The sequence below is a fragment of the Danio rerio genome, chromosome 12, assembly GCF_049306965.1.
Source record: "Danio rerio strain Tuebingen ecotype United States chromosome 12, GRCz12tu, whole genome shotgun sequence".
Taxonomy (NCBI): Eukaryota; Metazoa; Chordata; class Actinopteri; order Cypriniformes; family Danionidae; genus Danio; species Danio rerio.
In genome coordinates, this window is record NC_133187.1 from 3,835,001 (window position 1) to 3,850,436 (window position 15,436).

The 15,436-nt window shown below is 38.3% G+C and overlaps 1 protein-coding gene across 14 annotated transcripts in view; it reads right to left on the reverse strand.

Annotated features, from left to right (window-relative positions):
• tanc2b (tetratricopeptide repeat, ankyrin repeat and coiled-coil containing 2b) overlaps positions 1–15,436 on the reverse strand; it is a 258,482-nt gene that overhangs the window by 70,085 nt on the left and 172,961 nt on the right. For 3 of the 14 annotated variants that reach the window (XM_073918064.1, XM_073918063.1, XM_073918062.1), the window contains exon 1: positions 3,797–3,876. The exons of the other annotated variants lie outside the window; for them this stretch is intronic. The gene's annotated coding sequence lies outside the window, so the exon portion shown is untranslated. Of the gene's footprint in view, positions 1–3,796; positions 3,877–15,436 lie in introns of those variants that run through there. 14 annotated transcript variants of the gene reach the window in all.

Sequence of the window (15,436 nt, forward strand, 5' to 3'; positions counted from 1 at the left end):
GAAAGAAGCTATATGTATTTAATCTGATATATTTTCAGATGAATACTCGCTATTAAAAGGGTAGTTCACTCAAAAATGGACATTTACTCATTATTTACTCGCCTTCAAATGGTTGCAATCCTTTAAAGAGTTTCTTTCTTGGGTTGAACACAAAAAAAGATATTTTGAAGAATGCCGAAAACCTGTAACCATTGACTTCAGTGAGAAAAAAACAGTATGGAAGTCAATGGTTACAGGTTTTAGGCTTTCTTCAACACATCTTGCTTTGTTTTTAACAGAAGATAGAAAGTAAAACAGGTTTGGAATAAGTGTAGGGTGAGTAAATGATGACAGGAGCTTCGTTTTTAGGCGAACTATCACTTTAACAAACAATTGATTATGTCTCATGCCTCAATGCACTCTTGTTGAGTTGGGTTTACTGCAGGTATTGGGTAGGATTAGGGATGTAGATAATAGAGAATATGTATTTTATAATTAATAAACAGACATTCAATCATTTCCCCTCAGCTTAGTCTCTATTTCAGAGCTCACCACAGCAAAATGAACCACCAACTATTCCAGCATATGTTTTACACAACAGATGCCCTTCCAGTCGCAACCCAGTGCTGGGAAACACCCATACACACTCATTCACACTCATGAAATATGGGCAATTTAGTTTATTAAATACACCTACAGCGCATGTGTTTGGACTGCAGGGAAGCACCTAGAGGAAACCCGCGCGAACATGGGAAGAACCTGCAAACTCCACACAGAGATGCCAACGTCTGTGAGGCGACAATGCTAACCACTGAGCCACCGTGCAGCCCTCATAAACAAACAATATTTTAATAACAGGCAAGTAAAAAACAATTATTTATCATGTGAATTAGTACTTCAATTAGATAATTTGTGAAAATGTTAAATGTAGAAATTTAATTCTGTTATTTAATACTGAGTACGGTATGAATGAATATTTTCACACTTTAACATTAAGTTGTGAGCAAACTCAGATTTAAAATTGATTATTGAATTACTTTATTTTTTCAAATTTTAAAAAGATTGTTATACCTGTTTTGGAATCGTGTATATTTAACACTATTTTATCTATTCATTCATTCATTTTCCTTCAGCTTAGTCTCTATTTCAGGGGTAGCCACGATCAAATGAACCACCAACTATTCCAGCATATGTTTTACACAACGGATGCCCTTCCAGTTGCAACCCAGTACTGGGAAACACTCATACACACTCACTCACACACACACACACACACACACACACACACACACACACACACACACACACACACACACACACACACACACACACACACACACACACACACATACACTAAAGCCAATTTAGTTAATCTAATTCACCTTTAGCGCATGTCTTTGGGTGGAGGAAACCGGAGAAACCCACACCAACACAGGGAGAACAATGCAAACTCCACACAGAAATGTGAGGTGACAATGCTAACCACTTAGCCATCATGCCACCCAACACTAAATTTTAAGCGCTTAAAAATAAAGGTTTGTCATTGTTATTGATTGACAAAAAAAAAAAAAAAAAAAAACAAGGAAGCTTTATGTTTCTTCTGATTATTGAAATATTTTAACCTACTATTTTGCTAAGACAGAACGATTTTTGGTCACAATTTGATTTGTGATACAATTCTTGCTACACAGTAAAAAAAAGTATTTTGTGATTTATGTTTTTACTTTTATTTTTCCCCTCATTTATTTATGCATTTGAATTGTCTTATGTGATCTTGACTTTTCTTCCAACAACATTTAACTTTGAAAAGTTGGAAAAAGTGACTTTAATGAACATTTTGAAAAGTTTAAAGTGATATATTATCTGGGTTGGTGTTGTATATTACGCTACAAATACCTTGCAATAAACTGCCAGTACATTTTCTGTTTTTTTACAGACTTATTTCTCTCTATATTCATTTTTATATTTTTTCAAGCTACTAAAATGTCAAAAAAGTCTGTTTTTAAACTGTAGAGTTGAATTTTCAACATCAAAAGTTGACAGAGCAGAGATTAACATTCCATAATGCAATTCACAACCGTAAATAAACCAAACACACTGGTTCCATCACTTAATACCAACACTGTTCATTAACAGATATTTTTACAGCATATAAGCAAACTATTAACTGATTTTTAGAGCAACAAGTGACTTATTTGCTTTTTATTAATAGTTAGTAGGTATTTTTTAGGATTAGGGATATAAGATCATACTTTATAAGCACTAAGAAACACTTAATAAATTAATAATATCAACACTATCTCATTCTAAATACGTAGCCCTATATACATTACTGGAGATCGCGAATTATGTAGCCAGAAGTATGTATGGCTGCATTTTCCTCTTTAAAATGAACACTACGGGGCCAGTAGGACGCCGTTCCTTTTCATGCTACCAGCTGACTGCTTACTTCCATGTGGATGGCTTTTCTGCCGTTACTAGTTTGTCCAGTGGCTCGCCATGCATGTTGGATGATTCGAGATGCAGAACGGAGTTGGCCGCGATGACGGGGTTCGAGTATGGCGTAGAATAGTTCCAGAAAACAGGTAAGACAAAAACAAATGCCAAAAAATAAAACAAACAAGTTAATAACAGGGTGAGAATGTGGTAAAATCTGAAAATGTGGTTAAAATCAGGCGGCCGTGATTGGCATTTAAAAACACTGTCGGTTGGGTTTAGGGAAGTGGGTGGTCGCTGGTCAATCGGTGGTTTTGAAAACACTATCGGTTGGGTATAGGAAAGGGGAAGGGTGGTGGATCATTTGATCGGTCAATCAGTCAGTCAAAAGCGGCTTCTGGTGGATTTACATGAGAAGAGCAGGCGCCAATGGCACTTGCAAGAAAAACTTGAGATCTAAAAAAGCGTACAAATCGGCCTCTGGTGGATTTACGCGAGAAGAGCAGGCGCGAATGACACCCGCAAGAGAAGCTGTAATCTGAAAAAGCATTCAAAGCGGCCTCTGGTGAATTTGTGAAAACAAAAACTGCAAAAAACGTAGCTCCTGAGACGTATTTTTGCGCTCTCCAGAAACGTATACAGAGGTACGTAATCAGAATGCGCCTGGGTTGAATAATATTCACGCTAGTAGTTAATAACTGGAATACTTAACCTAAAGTGATACCAAATATCTTTAAAGAATTTCTCATTATAAAGTTATTTAAGGAACGAAAAGCTTTCTAAGGAATTTGCTACAAAAACCAGACACAGATGAACATATGTCTTGGAGGAAAACCTGAGAAGCAAGACATGACACTTTTCTTCCTTTCTATCCAATCCCTCAACTAGATCCTATGCACACCGTGAGAGAAAAATTCCTGCGCAACAACAACAAGAACAGAAAAACCGGACAAACAGCTTCAGCAAATGAGCCCGTAGCAATAATGCATGTGCTTGATGATACAATCTTAAAGCCGAACAACTGACCCACAGTGTCAACATTAAACAGACGTCTCAACTTGTCTGACAGACACACCCTCCACAAACTTGTCATATTAACACTCTAAACATCAACATACGACAACAGTTCTCCACTTCAAACACACACACACACACACACTCAAAAACACTAACATCTAAGTCATCAAGTATAAATCAAAAATGTCATTTAACATCTGCTGTATTAAAAAATGAGTACAAAACCAAACAAAGCAGGTAGAAAAAGCTGTTTAAGACATCAATTGCAGGCTACTGCTTATTATAATGCATAAAAATGTCATTGAGTAGGAAGCTGACTGGATTTTAAATCAAAATTGTGTGTTTTAGGACAAATTCTCCTCACCTTTTCCTCTAAACTCATTTTTTTCCCCAGTAAGTGAAGCATTAGGTTAATCCGACATGTCTGTGTGATATGGCAACAATGATAGATAACACTGAGCCAGATTTAAATACACATTCAAAGGGCCTTGTTTTGGACAGGTCGGACCTGACTGACAGGCAGCGCAGACTTCATCACACAGGTATGAGAAAAGTCAGATGCTGGAAAACAAATCCTGTCTGAAGCTTGATAATTATTTTAAACTTCTGGGATTTGACAGTTAAAAGCTAGAAGTCTTTAACAATACTGCTGGATAAACACTGCTAACATGTTTAGAATCTGGCTAATATGCTATTAGCACGATTCTGAACCCAGTCGGTATCCTACAGATTGTTAGTATCGACAAACTACTGTTTCAGCACGATGCAAACACATTAGTAGCATGTTTGACTGTGTTTCTAGCAAGTTTCTAGCATGACCTACCATGTTGGTCTGGGTTAGTTGTTATACTTTGCTAGTCAGAAGACAGTTTACACAATCTTAGCACATTGTTGGCATGTTTAAACACAATACTAGACATCCTTCAAAACATCTGACATTACTAGCATGAAGTTAGCATTCTTCTAGAATGTTTTTTTAAGTTCCTAAAACGATTAACCATGTTATCCTGGGTTAGTTGTTTGGGTTTGCTTGTCATAAGACAACTTATATACTCTTAGTACATTGCTAGCAAATTTAAGCACATTACTAGCACATTTCTACCATCTTTTGACACTACTAGCACAAAGTTAGCATTCTCCCAGCATGTTTACCAAACTCCTAATGTATGATGCTAACACATTGGTAACATGTTTTAATGTGATGGTAGCAAGAATGATTCCCCATGTTGTCCTGAGTTAGATGTTAAGCTTTGCCAGTCATAAGACAGTTTACATAGCACAGTTCACATTTACTGCAAGCACATTTAAGCATTTAATCTTTTGATCACTACAATCTTTTGAGACTACTAGCATGAAGTTAGCATTTTCCTAGCATGTTTTACCAAACTACTGTTTCAGCGTGCTGCTAACACATCTGTAACATGTTTTAATGTGTAGATAGCATGTTTCTACAATGATGTACCATGTTGTCCTAGCTTGGTTGTTAAGCTTTACTAGCTAAAAAAAACAGCTTACATACACTTAGCACTTTGCTAGCATGTTCAAGCATAATACTAGACACTTTTACAAAACATTTGACACTACTAGCTTGAGGTTAGCATTCTTCTAGCATGTTTCACCAAAAACCTAATGTTTCAGAAGGATGCTAACACATCTGTAACGTGTTTTAATGTGTTGATAGCAGGTTTATAGAACAGTTTACCATGTTGTCCTGGGTTAGTTGTTAAGCTTTACTAGCCAAAAGACACCTTACATACTCTTAGCACATTGCTAGCATGTTTAAGCACAACACTAGACACTTCTACAAAACATTTGACACTACTAGCTTGAAGTTAGCATTGTTCTAGCATGTTTTTACCAAACTATGTTTCAGAATGATGCTAACAAATTGGTAGCATGTTTTAATGTCTTGATAGCATATTTCTAGAATGATTTACCATGTTAGCCCTGGTTAGTTGTTAAGCTTTGCTAGTCAAAACAATTTACGTACTCTATAGCACATTGCTAGCACATTTAGGCACAATTTTTACACTCTTCTACCATCATTTGACACTACTAGCATGGAGTTATTCTTCTCCTAGCATATTTGACCAAACTACTAATGTTCCAGAATGATGCTAATACATTGACAAGTTTTAATGTGTTGATAGCATGTTTCTAGAATGATTTTGGTTAGTTGTTAAGCTTTACTACTCAAAAGACAACTTATATACTCTTAGAACATTGCTAGCATATTTTGGCACAATACTAGAACTCTGATACCAACAATTGACACTACTAGCATGACTTTGGCATTCCCATAGCTAGTGATAAGCCATCTTATAAATGGAATTGTTGTCTAAATGTTGCCTTCGATGAAAGTGTATGTGAATTTACTGGTTTTTTGGATGTCTGATATGGGTATTTAAGAGGTATCAGTAGGAAAAGGTATAGCACAATGCATCAGAATAGCTCGAAGATCTGTGCAGAGAGTTTAGTCATAGCTTGAAAGATTAGGATGATGAAGAATATTAATATTAAGAATATTAATAATAAGCTGAAACTGTAGATCATTTTGTCGAATCTAAATGCATGACGCCAAATAACTTGACATTCTGTTCCAGGAAAGATCTTGAAAGCAGAACAGGACAGTGTGTGAGTCTCTGCATTGGTTGGTTATATAAAACCGAGCCTTTTTGTGTGTGTGTGTATGGCTAGATGTTTGTGTATATTTGTGTTTGTGCGCAGAAGTTTCAGCGAGAATGTCAGTGCTGGAAGTGCGTCTATACATAGACAGTCACAGCACCCACGCGCCTGCCTCAAATACACTGCAGAGCTGCTATGTATAGGACACACTGGTGCGAAACGCTCACGTACATCAGCTTTGTTACGTATTAAAACACTTATATTATAGATGATGGAAACGTCTATTCATTTGAGATCAAATATAGGTGCAAATGAAACTGGATATTTTATAGTCAAATTAATATATTACTCTCTATTAATTATAAAAATACAGACAATGATGATGATGATGTAACTTCAAACATTGCACCGTGCATTTGTATATGCTTTTGCATTTTCACGATCTCTGAATAAAAGATTGGGGGTAGGTTTTTGTGCTTTTTAAATAACAAAAAGGCTGAAGAGAGTAATTTTCGTTTAAAAGAAAGCATCTATTTCTACTAAATCGCCTTTGTGAGCAAGGAGATTTCAAACGTAAATAAAAGAAAACCAGAAAAAAAAAATCAATACAGTATTAAATGACAGTCTGTGTTTTTCAATCAGCAGGACAAAAACGATGTCTAATAATTTGAGCTTAGATACTTCAATATAACAATCGGTTGTTTTAAACAACATGTATTTTTTGTCATATTGATTGTTTAATCAAACACACAATACACCTATTATGCGGGCTGTTGTCTTTGTGTCAATATAGTCCTTGCCAGTGTTGGGGAGGTTACTTTGGATTACAGATTACTAATTACCCTATTTAAAATGTAATAAGTAATTTACCTTTTCAATTACTTTATAAAAGTAAGGTAACTGATTACATCTGATGACTTTTTGATTACTTTTAAGTTTCTAATGGATATTTTCAACTAAATCATTTTCAAGCGTTTATACCAAGCAGGTATACAAAACCAGACCTTATAACAAAAAAAAAAAAGTTTTCTGTTGTTGCAAAATCAAAATTATAGTTAGTTGTCTAGGGTGATTTTTGTGGCATTACCAATAAAAAAATACGCCAAAGCTATTTTTGCAATTTCCATTTTTAAGTCAAAGCAACTTAAATCCAAGTCAATCATAATATTGATTAATAAAACTGTCAATGAAGCATATGAGGCAGAATTGTTCAGTTCGGTTATTTACTGCAAATAATATGATGTACTAAACACAAACAAATTATACAACAGCAAAAACAAAAAATCCAATAAAACTAGGTTACACATTTCAAATACTATAGTAATTTATAGTCAAGGGAAATAATTCGGAATAAGCATTGCATTGTATATTTACAACTCTTCATTAATAAATTACATCACATAATGTAGTATCATTAGTACCTATCATGAACTGATAGTAATTACCATAGTATACTTCAGCCTTTCCTACTGTAAACTATATATATAAGACCTCCTCTTCCTCAGCCATCTTTCCATCAAGGAAATTTTTCATGTTAGCCTAATTGGTTTGTGACATCACCAACCAGAGCGAGAGGTAGCAGTAACTCACCAAAACGTTTCTTGTCGACCACTGAAAAACAGTCAGAAAAAGAAATCCTCATTCTCGCCGTTACATGGCTTTATTTTCATCGGCTAGACACCGGCCTCACAGCTCTATGAATGTCGATGCCGTCACTTATTGATCCGCGATCAGTAAATGCAGCTTGTGTTGACGCTACTGCGCTACTTGACTAATTAAATAGCGTCGCTACTGAAAAGCTTTTTGATTTAGAAAGAAGCAACGCTACCGCCTTGCTACTGAGAAATTTAGTTATAGCAAAATAGCACAGCTTTAATAAATGGCCTTAGACCAGTGGTTCTCAAACTGTGGTACGTGTACCACTAGTGATACGCGAACTTCCTTCTAGTGGTACACGGAGGAATGAAATATGTCATGTATATGCTACATTTATTTCAAAATTTATCAAAAACGATGTATATAATATGCCATATATGAAATATAGCCTATATTTCTGAGGTAATCTGCCACGTTTTTTTAACCATGTGGAGTTGTAGCTGCTTTACTAGGCCTACTACGCTACTGTATTTTAATACTGCTCATTTTGGTGGTACTTGGAGGGACAATTTTTTTTCTGAGGTGGTACTTGATGAAAAAAAGTTTGAGAACCACTGCCTTAGAAGATAGCATGGTGCATATCAAAAACAGGCAAAGCAACAGATTAATATTATTCAACATATCCTTTACTTTTAAAGATTTTTTTTTGATGTAACCCCATTTGTAATTTTTAGCATTTTCATAAGTAACTGTAATTAAATTACACATTTTTTCTCAGTAACTGTAACAAATTACTGTTAGATTTATATTGTAATTAAATTGTTAGTTACTCCACAACACTGGTTGTATAGTCTGTTATGGTATATATTCTGTTGTTTTGTTCATTCCAGCTACAGTTGTTGTTGTTTTATCATGCATACTGAGTGACTAGAATGACTTTAAATGACTAGTATGATAATAATAATAATAATAATTCCTTACATTTATATAGCGCTTTTCTGGGCACTCAAAGCGCTTTACACAATGGGCGATGATCTCCTCATCCACCACCAGTGTGCAGCATCCACCTGGATGATGCGACGGCAGCCATTTTGCACCAGACCGCACACCACTCACCAGCTGATTGGTGGAGAGGAGACAGTGATGAAGCCAATTGAATATGGGGATGGTTAGGAGGCCATGATGGACGGAGGCCAGTGGGCAGATTTGGCCAGGATGCCGGGGTTAAACCCCTACTCTTTTCGAAGGACATCCTGGGATTTTTAACGACCACAGAGAGTCGGGACCTCGGTTTAATGTCTCATCCGAAAGATGGCGCTCACTGAGCAGTATAGCGTCCCCGTTACTATACTGGGGCATTAGGACCCACACAGACAGCAGGTTGGGCGCCCCCTGCTGGCCTCACTAACACCACTTCCGGCAGCAACCTAGCTTTCCCATGCGGTCTCCCATCCAGGTACTGACCGGGCGCAGCCCTGCTTAGCTTCAGTGGGCGACCATGTGAGAGTTGCAGAGAGCTAGCTGCCGGCTATACCTTATAATAAGGTACCTGAACTTGAGCACTTAAAAGAAAAGACTACAAAAATTTTAAGGGCGTACTCACACTATGTACAGTAGACTTGAACCCGGCCAAAGCACGCTTGTCCCCTCTCCGGTCTCCCCCGACGGCCCGCACTCACATTACATTCGGGCCTGGGCACCTCTTACGTCATCGATGATGCGCTGTTCAGTAGAAAAAGCGCATTTGCTCAGCACATCGGAGATATCTTTGGTTATATTGCTTTAATCGTTTAGGGATGCGGTGACACGCAGTCAAATATTTTGCCGAAAAGATCAGCCACTTTTGACGCTCATAAACGATCATTAAGCCCTCGTGCTGCAGGAATTAGGAGGTTTGCTGAAGGTGCAGCTGTCGTGCAGTGAGGGGTTGGCGTATTTAATAATCTACGACATAAAGATTGATTAAAAAATCCATATGAGACATTCCTGTAAAAGTCACGTCTCGTCTTCAGTTTCAGGGTCTGGCACACTTTGCAAGTGAACTGCGTTCTGGCACACCTCTTCCAACCGGGCCAGGGCCAGCCAAGTGAACCATGTCTGAGCCTGATTCAGTGCACTCACACTTGTCAAACGATCCTGGAAACAGGCCTGGGCACAGTTGGGATAGCATAGTGTGAGTACGCCCTAAGTAACATTCAGTACCTGGGTGATAATACACAAATTATTCCACTATTAATATCCAGCTTTTTCTGCCCGTGAATACTGAATTTCATATATAGCTTCTGTTTAAGAACACCTCCATTTAAAGAACAAAAACAGATCATTTTAAACAGCATATGCTCATTCTGAAAATGTAGCCCTATATACATTTCCGGAGATTGTGAATTATGACTGTGATTGGCAGTGAAGGTCATCAGTTCACCGAACTCACCGCTGTTTACTGAGTGTAACCACAGATACAGGGACACTGGATCTTTTTAAGCCGCGATTCGTCAGCGGATCGCTTATAGTCAAGCAAGCTGATCAACGTCACTTTAAAACACTCCAGTGTCCCTGAATCTGTGTTTAGACTCAGTAAACAGTGGTGAGTTCGGTGAACTGATGACCTTCACGACCAATCACAGTCATTTCTGTTGAGCATGTGAACACAATAGCCCCTTTCACACAGTGATACCGGTAAATTTCTGGAAAATTTCCGGAACGACTTTACCGGTATATTGAAAAAAGCGCTGTTCACACAGGCGAGGACGTTACGGAAATTTTCCGGAAAAGAGCATTCACACATCCATTCCAAAATACCGGTAAATTCTGACATCATTCACCACAAATGAGCTTTAAACGGCTGCGCTTGTATTTGTAAACATTTGACTAAATTACAAACTCTGTGGATGATCAATATTGTGAACAACTTTTGCAGGATCACTTTCGCATGTTGAGATGTTCATAATATGTGCATGTGCAGGCGCTCATAGGCGCACGCAAAGCTTGAAGGTAAACAAACAACGGCTTATCATAAGCATCTCATCGATGATTATTTACACAGTTAGCATTAAGAAGAACATATAAACGTGATCTGACTAACTTCTAGCAGCTCAATGTGTCTGGAAAAATATTCAAAGGCTTTTATCCTCACAAACCGCGCGGACGTAAATGCGTCTTACTGTTGTGATTGGCTAAAGCAGACGTCTCACGTCAGCACGTTCTAGACGTGCACGCGCTTATTACGGTAATCTTGCTTCTGCATTCACACAGCGCAGCATTCCGGCAAATTGCCGGTAATGTTACAACTTCTCTTTCCGGAAAATAGCCAGAACGAATTTACCGGTATTTTCAAAAAGGACCTGTTCACACATACAACCTTTCCGGAAAATTGCCGGTAATTTTCCGGAAAGGTCTGTATGTGTGAAAGGGGCTAATGACCAATCAGCGCTGTTTAAGAACACGCTCAACAGCGCTCAAATGTTAGCGGGAAATTTACGTTTTTTAAAACATCAGTATCGATTTCTACCGAATTCCAGCATCGTGTTAACTTTAGTTTCAACTCATTTTAAAGAAGTAGTTTAAACAAGCGGCAAAAGTCTTTTTTTTTTTTTTGAGCGCAAGTGAGTGTGATCCTATTCGTAACTCACAATCAAACAAATGAAGGGGTTGAAATGACCCACATTCCCCGTGAGCGAGAGCATGCAGATGGAGAGGAAAGCATAAAGCTCTGCCTTGTCCTCCTCCTCCTGTCATCCCTGCATTCCTGCACTCCGGAGAAGACAGATGGTTGCTATGGCAACAGGCCGTGCAGTAGCAACGGTGGCTGTAGTTTCGGGAGTGGGCATGTTGTTTCTCTCTGCTGTTGTTTTTTCACCCGATCCCGCATGCTTTCCCAGCGGGAGCGAGCGTCCGCCGAGCATGGAGGGCTGGCGCTGTGGCACAGGTGCGAGTGTGAGAAATTTTGGAGAGGCGGCGCACAGATTTATCGGCTACTGAGAGTCACGGCGGGTAGTGAAAAAGCCAACCGAGCTGCATCCTAAACAACAGCGCGATTCTGAGGATGGAGGAGAGCGGAGTCAGGCACCGGAGGACAGCTGATTCACGGCTGTAAATGATCCCAGTCATCGGTCATCACACACACACACACGCAGTGCAGCTGGAGGACTGTGAACTGAATTACGACAGCACAACATCTGCAAAGGCTGCACATCAAAACCAGAGAGAAGCACCATGCACATGCGTCTTCAAAAATATTATTTCAAATTTAACTTTTCCTAATTATTGAAGATGCAAACACAAAACCGAGAAGTAATGAAGTTCTTAAAATTAGAACAAACAACAGCAATGAATGTCAGGCTGACATTGCTTTTGGAGGATGATAACAAAACAAAACAAATATCTCACAATAAACTAAAGCAATACTGCTCCAGCTTAAGATCCCTCTTTAATATGCATATAAGGAATATAATATATGTTTCTTCATTTAACCAGATAACAAAACACATTAAGATCAAGATCTCATTTACAAGGTTGACCTGGCCAAGAGGTCCGATACCACTGCTGTATGTTGCTGTAATGCTGCTGTATTTTGCAGTACCACTGTTGTATGTTGATATATTATTCTGTATTGCAACGCTGCTGTATTTTGCAGTACATCCACTGTATGTTGCTGTATTTTGCTGAAATGCTGCTGTATTTTGCAGTATGCTGTTTGTTGCTGTATTTTACTGTAATGATGTTGTATTTTGCTTTACCTTTACTGTATGTTGATGTATTCTGCAGTACAACTGCTATATATTTTTTTACCTCTACTGTATGTTGCTGTATTCTGCTGTATATTGCGGTACCACTGCTGTATGTTGCTGTATTCTGCTGTATTTTGCGGTACTACTGCTGTATGTTGCTTTATTCTGCTGCATTCTGCTGTATTTTGCGGTACCACTGCTGTATGTTGCTGTATTCTGCTGTATTTTGTGGTACCACTGCTGTATGTTGCTGTATTCTGCTGTATTTTGTGGTACCACTGCTGTATGTTGCTGTATTCTGCTCTATTTTGTGGTACCACTGCTGAATGTGGCTGTAATCTGCTGTATTTTGTGGTACCACTGCTGTATGTTGCTGTATTCTGCTGTATTTTCTGGTACCACTGCTGTATGTTGCTGTATTCTGCTGTATTTTGCGGTATCACTGCTGTATGTTGCTGTATTCTGCTGTATTTTGCGGTACCACTGCTGTATGTTGCTGTATTCTGCTATACTTTGCGGTACCACTGCTGTATGTTGCTGTATTCTGCTGTATTTTGCGGTACTACTGCTGTATGTTGCTTTATTCTGCTGCATTCTGCTGTATTTTGCGGTACCACTGCTGTATGTTGCTGTATTCTGCTGTATTTTGTGGTACCACTGCTGTATGTTGCTGTATTCTGCTGTATTTTGTGGTACCACTGCTGTATGTTGCTGTATTCTGCTCTATTTTGTGGTACCACTGCTGTATGTTGCTGTATTCTGCTGTATTTTCTGGTACCACTGCTGTATGTTGCTGTATTCTGCTGTATTTTGCGGTATCACTGATGTATGTTGCTGTATTCTACTGTATTTTGCGGTATCACTGCTGTATGTTGCTGTATTCTGCTGTATTTTGCGATACCACTGCTGTATGTTGCTGTATTCTGCTATACTTTGCGGTACCACTGCTGTATGTTGCTGTATTCTGCTATATTTTGCGGTACCACTGCTGTATGTTGCTGTATTCTGCTATATTTTGCAGTACCAATGCTGTATGTTGCTGTATTCTGCTCTATTTTGTGGTACCACTGCTGAATGTGGCTGTAATCTGCTGTATTTTGTGGTACCACTGCTGTATGTTGCTGTATTCTGCTGTATTTTCTGGTACCACTGCTGTATGTTGCTGTATTCTGCTATATTTTGCGGTACCACTGCTGTATGTTGCTGTATTCTGCTATATTTTGCGGTATCACTGCTGTATGTTGCTGTGTTCTGCTATATTTTGCGGTACCAATGCTGTATGTTGCTGTATTCAGATATATTTTGCGGTACCACTGCTGTATGTTGCTGTATTCTGCTGTATTTTGCGGTACCACTGCTGTATGTTGCTGTATTCTGCTGTATTTTGCGGTACCACTGCTGTAAGTTGCTGTATTCTGCTACATTTTGCGGTACCACTGCTGTATGTTGCTGTATTCTGCTATATTTTGCAGTACCAATGCTGTATTCTGCTGTATTCTGCTATATTTTGCGGTACCACTGCTGTATGTTGCTGTATTCTGCTATATTTTGCGGTACCTTTGCTCTGTGTTGATATAATCTGCTGTAACATTGCTGTGTTTTACAGTATCTCTGCTGTAAATGTTGCTGTATTCTGCTGTAACACTGCTTCAGCACTGCAGGCTGCCGGCATCTTATCTTTGGCAGAGTGACATCGCTGAGAGGGGTTTAAGAGGGATGAGGAAAGGCTAAAATCGACACTGTTTTTCAGATGCTGCTGACCGAGCTCTCAAAACAGACCAAGACAAACCACTCCAGACTTCAGCCATGTGTGGCATACAGATGAGGGTGAACAGTGGAGGAGTGTGCAGGCGGCCCAGACAACCAGGTGCAGCGCTCAGCCCAGCAGAAACTGCATCCCAAAACAGGTGCGAACGTCACTTCAGGTCAGATTTTCAAGTCATTTTCACATAATTATTAACATCAATTATTGATCAGCCTCTTTTTGAAACTAATAAATATAAATATGTGACATAGGGCGGCACAATACTGGAAAAAATGTCATATTGCAATGTTTTATTTCTCTGTGATAAATATTATGATATGAATGCAGTTCCAGGTGGTTTGAAAGGCAATTTGTCTTGTTTCTAGTCCAAATATCTACAAATTCTTAGATCAAGTAAAAATATCCCCAGTTTATCTATAATAAGAAGGATGCTCCCGAAACCCTGCAGTGTGGATCTGGCAGATGTAGTATATCATCTATGACTGACTGCACACGCAAAGCCCAACTCCTAACAGTTGTCTGCGCTAACATGCGTCTGTGAATGCAAAGCTGGAAAAAAAACCTCAATGAGTCACCGACAGATGCCCAGAGCGATACAGAGCAGCTCTGCAGTCCCGTATATATCAATGTAAAGGCTCCTCAACAACACTGCTTTCTACAGACGGGCCGAGATTACACACACACACACACACACACACACATGCATGCATATGGAGAAAAGAAGGATGGTGACGACAGAGACAAGAGCATAAGCCAAGGTCATAGTGGAAGACACAACAGATGGACCCAGTCAAAGGGAGGATTGGGTTTCACTGCCGCTACTGGATTGTAATTGGTATACAGACACAAGCACCTGATTTCATTTCATATCAGTGATTTAATTATCTGATCTGATTATAAGCCTAAAATCTATACTTAAGCAATAAGATTGGCTATATTGGTTGTGGTATATTGTGGATATAGTCAAGGCTATTGTTAAGGATAATAGAGAAAGTCTTTTTTTAAATTTATTTTAATATACTTTTAAAGTTGAACTAGTTAGTAATTAAACAACGAACTATTCATTAAATATAGGTATATTTGGTCACCTAGCATCTTTGGGAATAAAATATGACATATTTAAATCCAAACGAGTTATTAAAAATAAAATAAAATAAAATAAAATAAAATTAAATTAAAATGTAATTAAAATTAAATTAAGCAAAAAAATAAAATAAAATAAAATGAAACAAAATAAAAATAAAAAAGTAAATAAAATAAAGTAAAAATGAAATAAAACCAAATAAAAAAT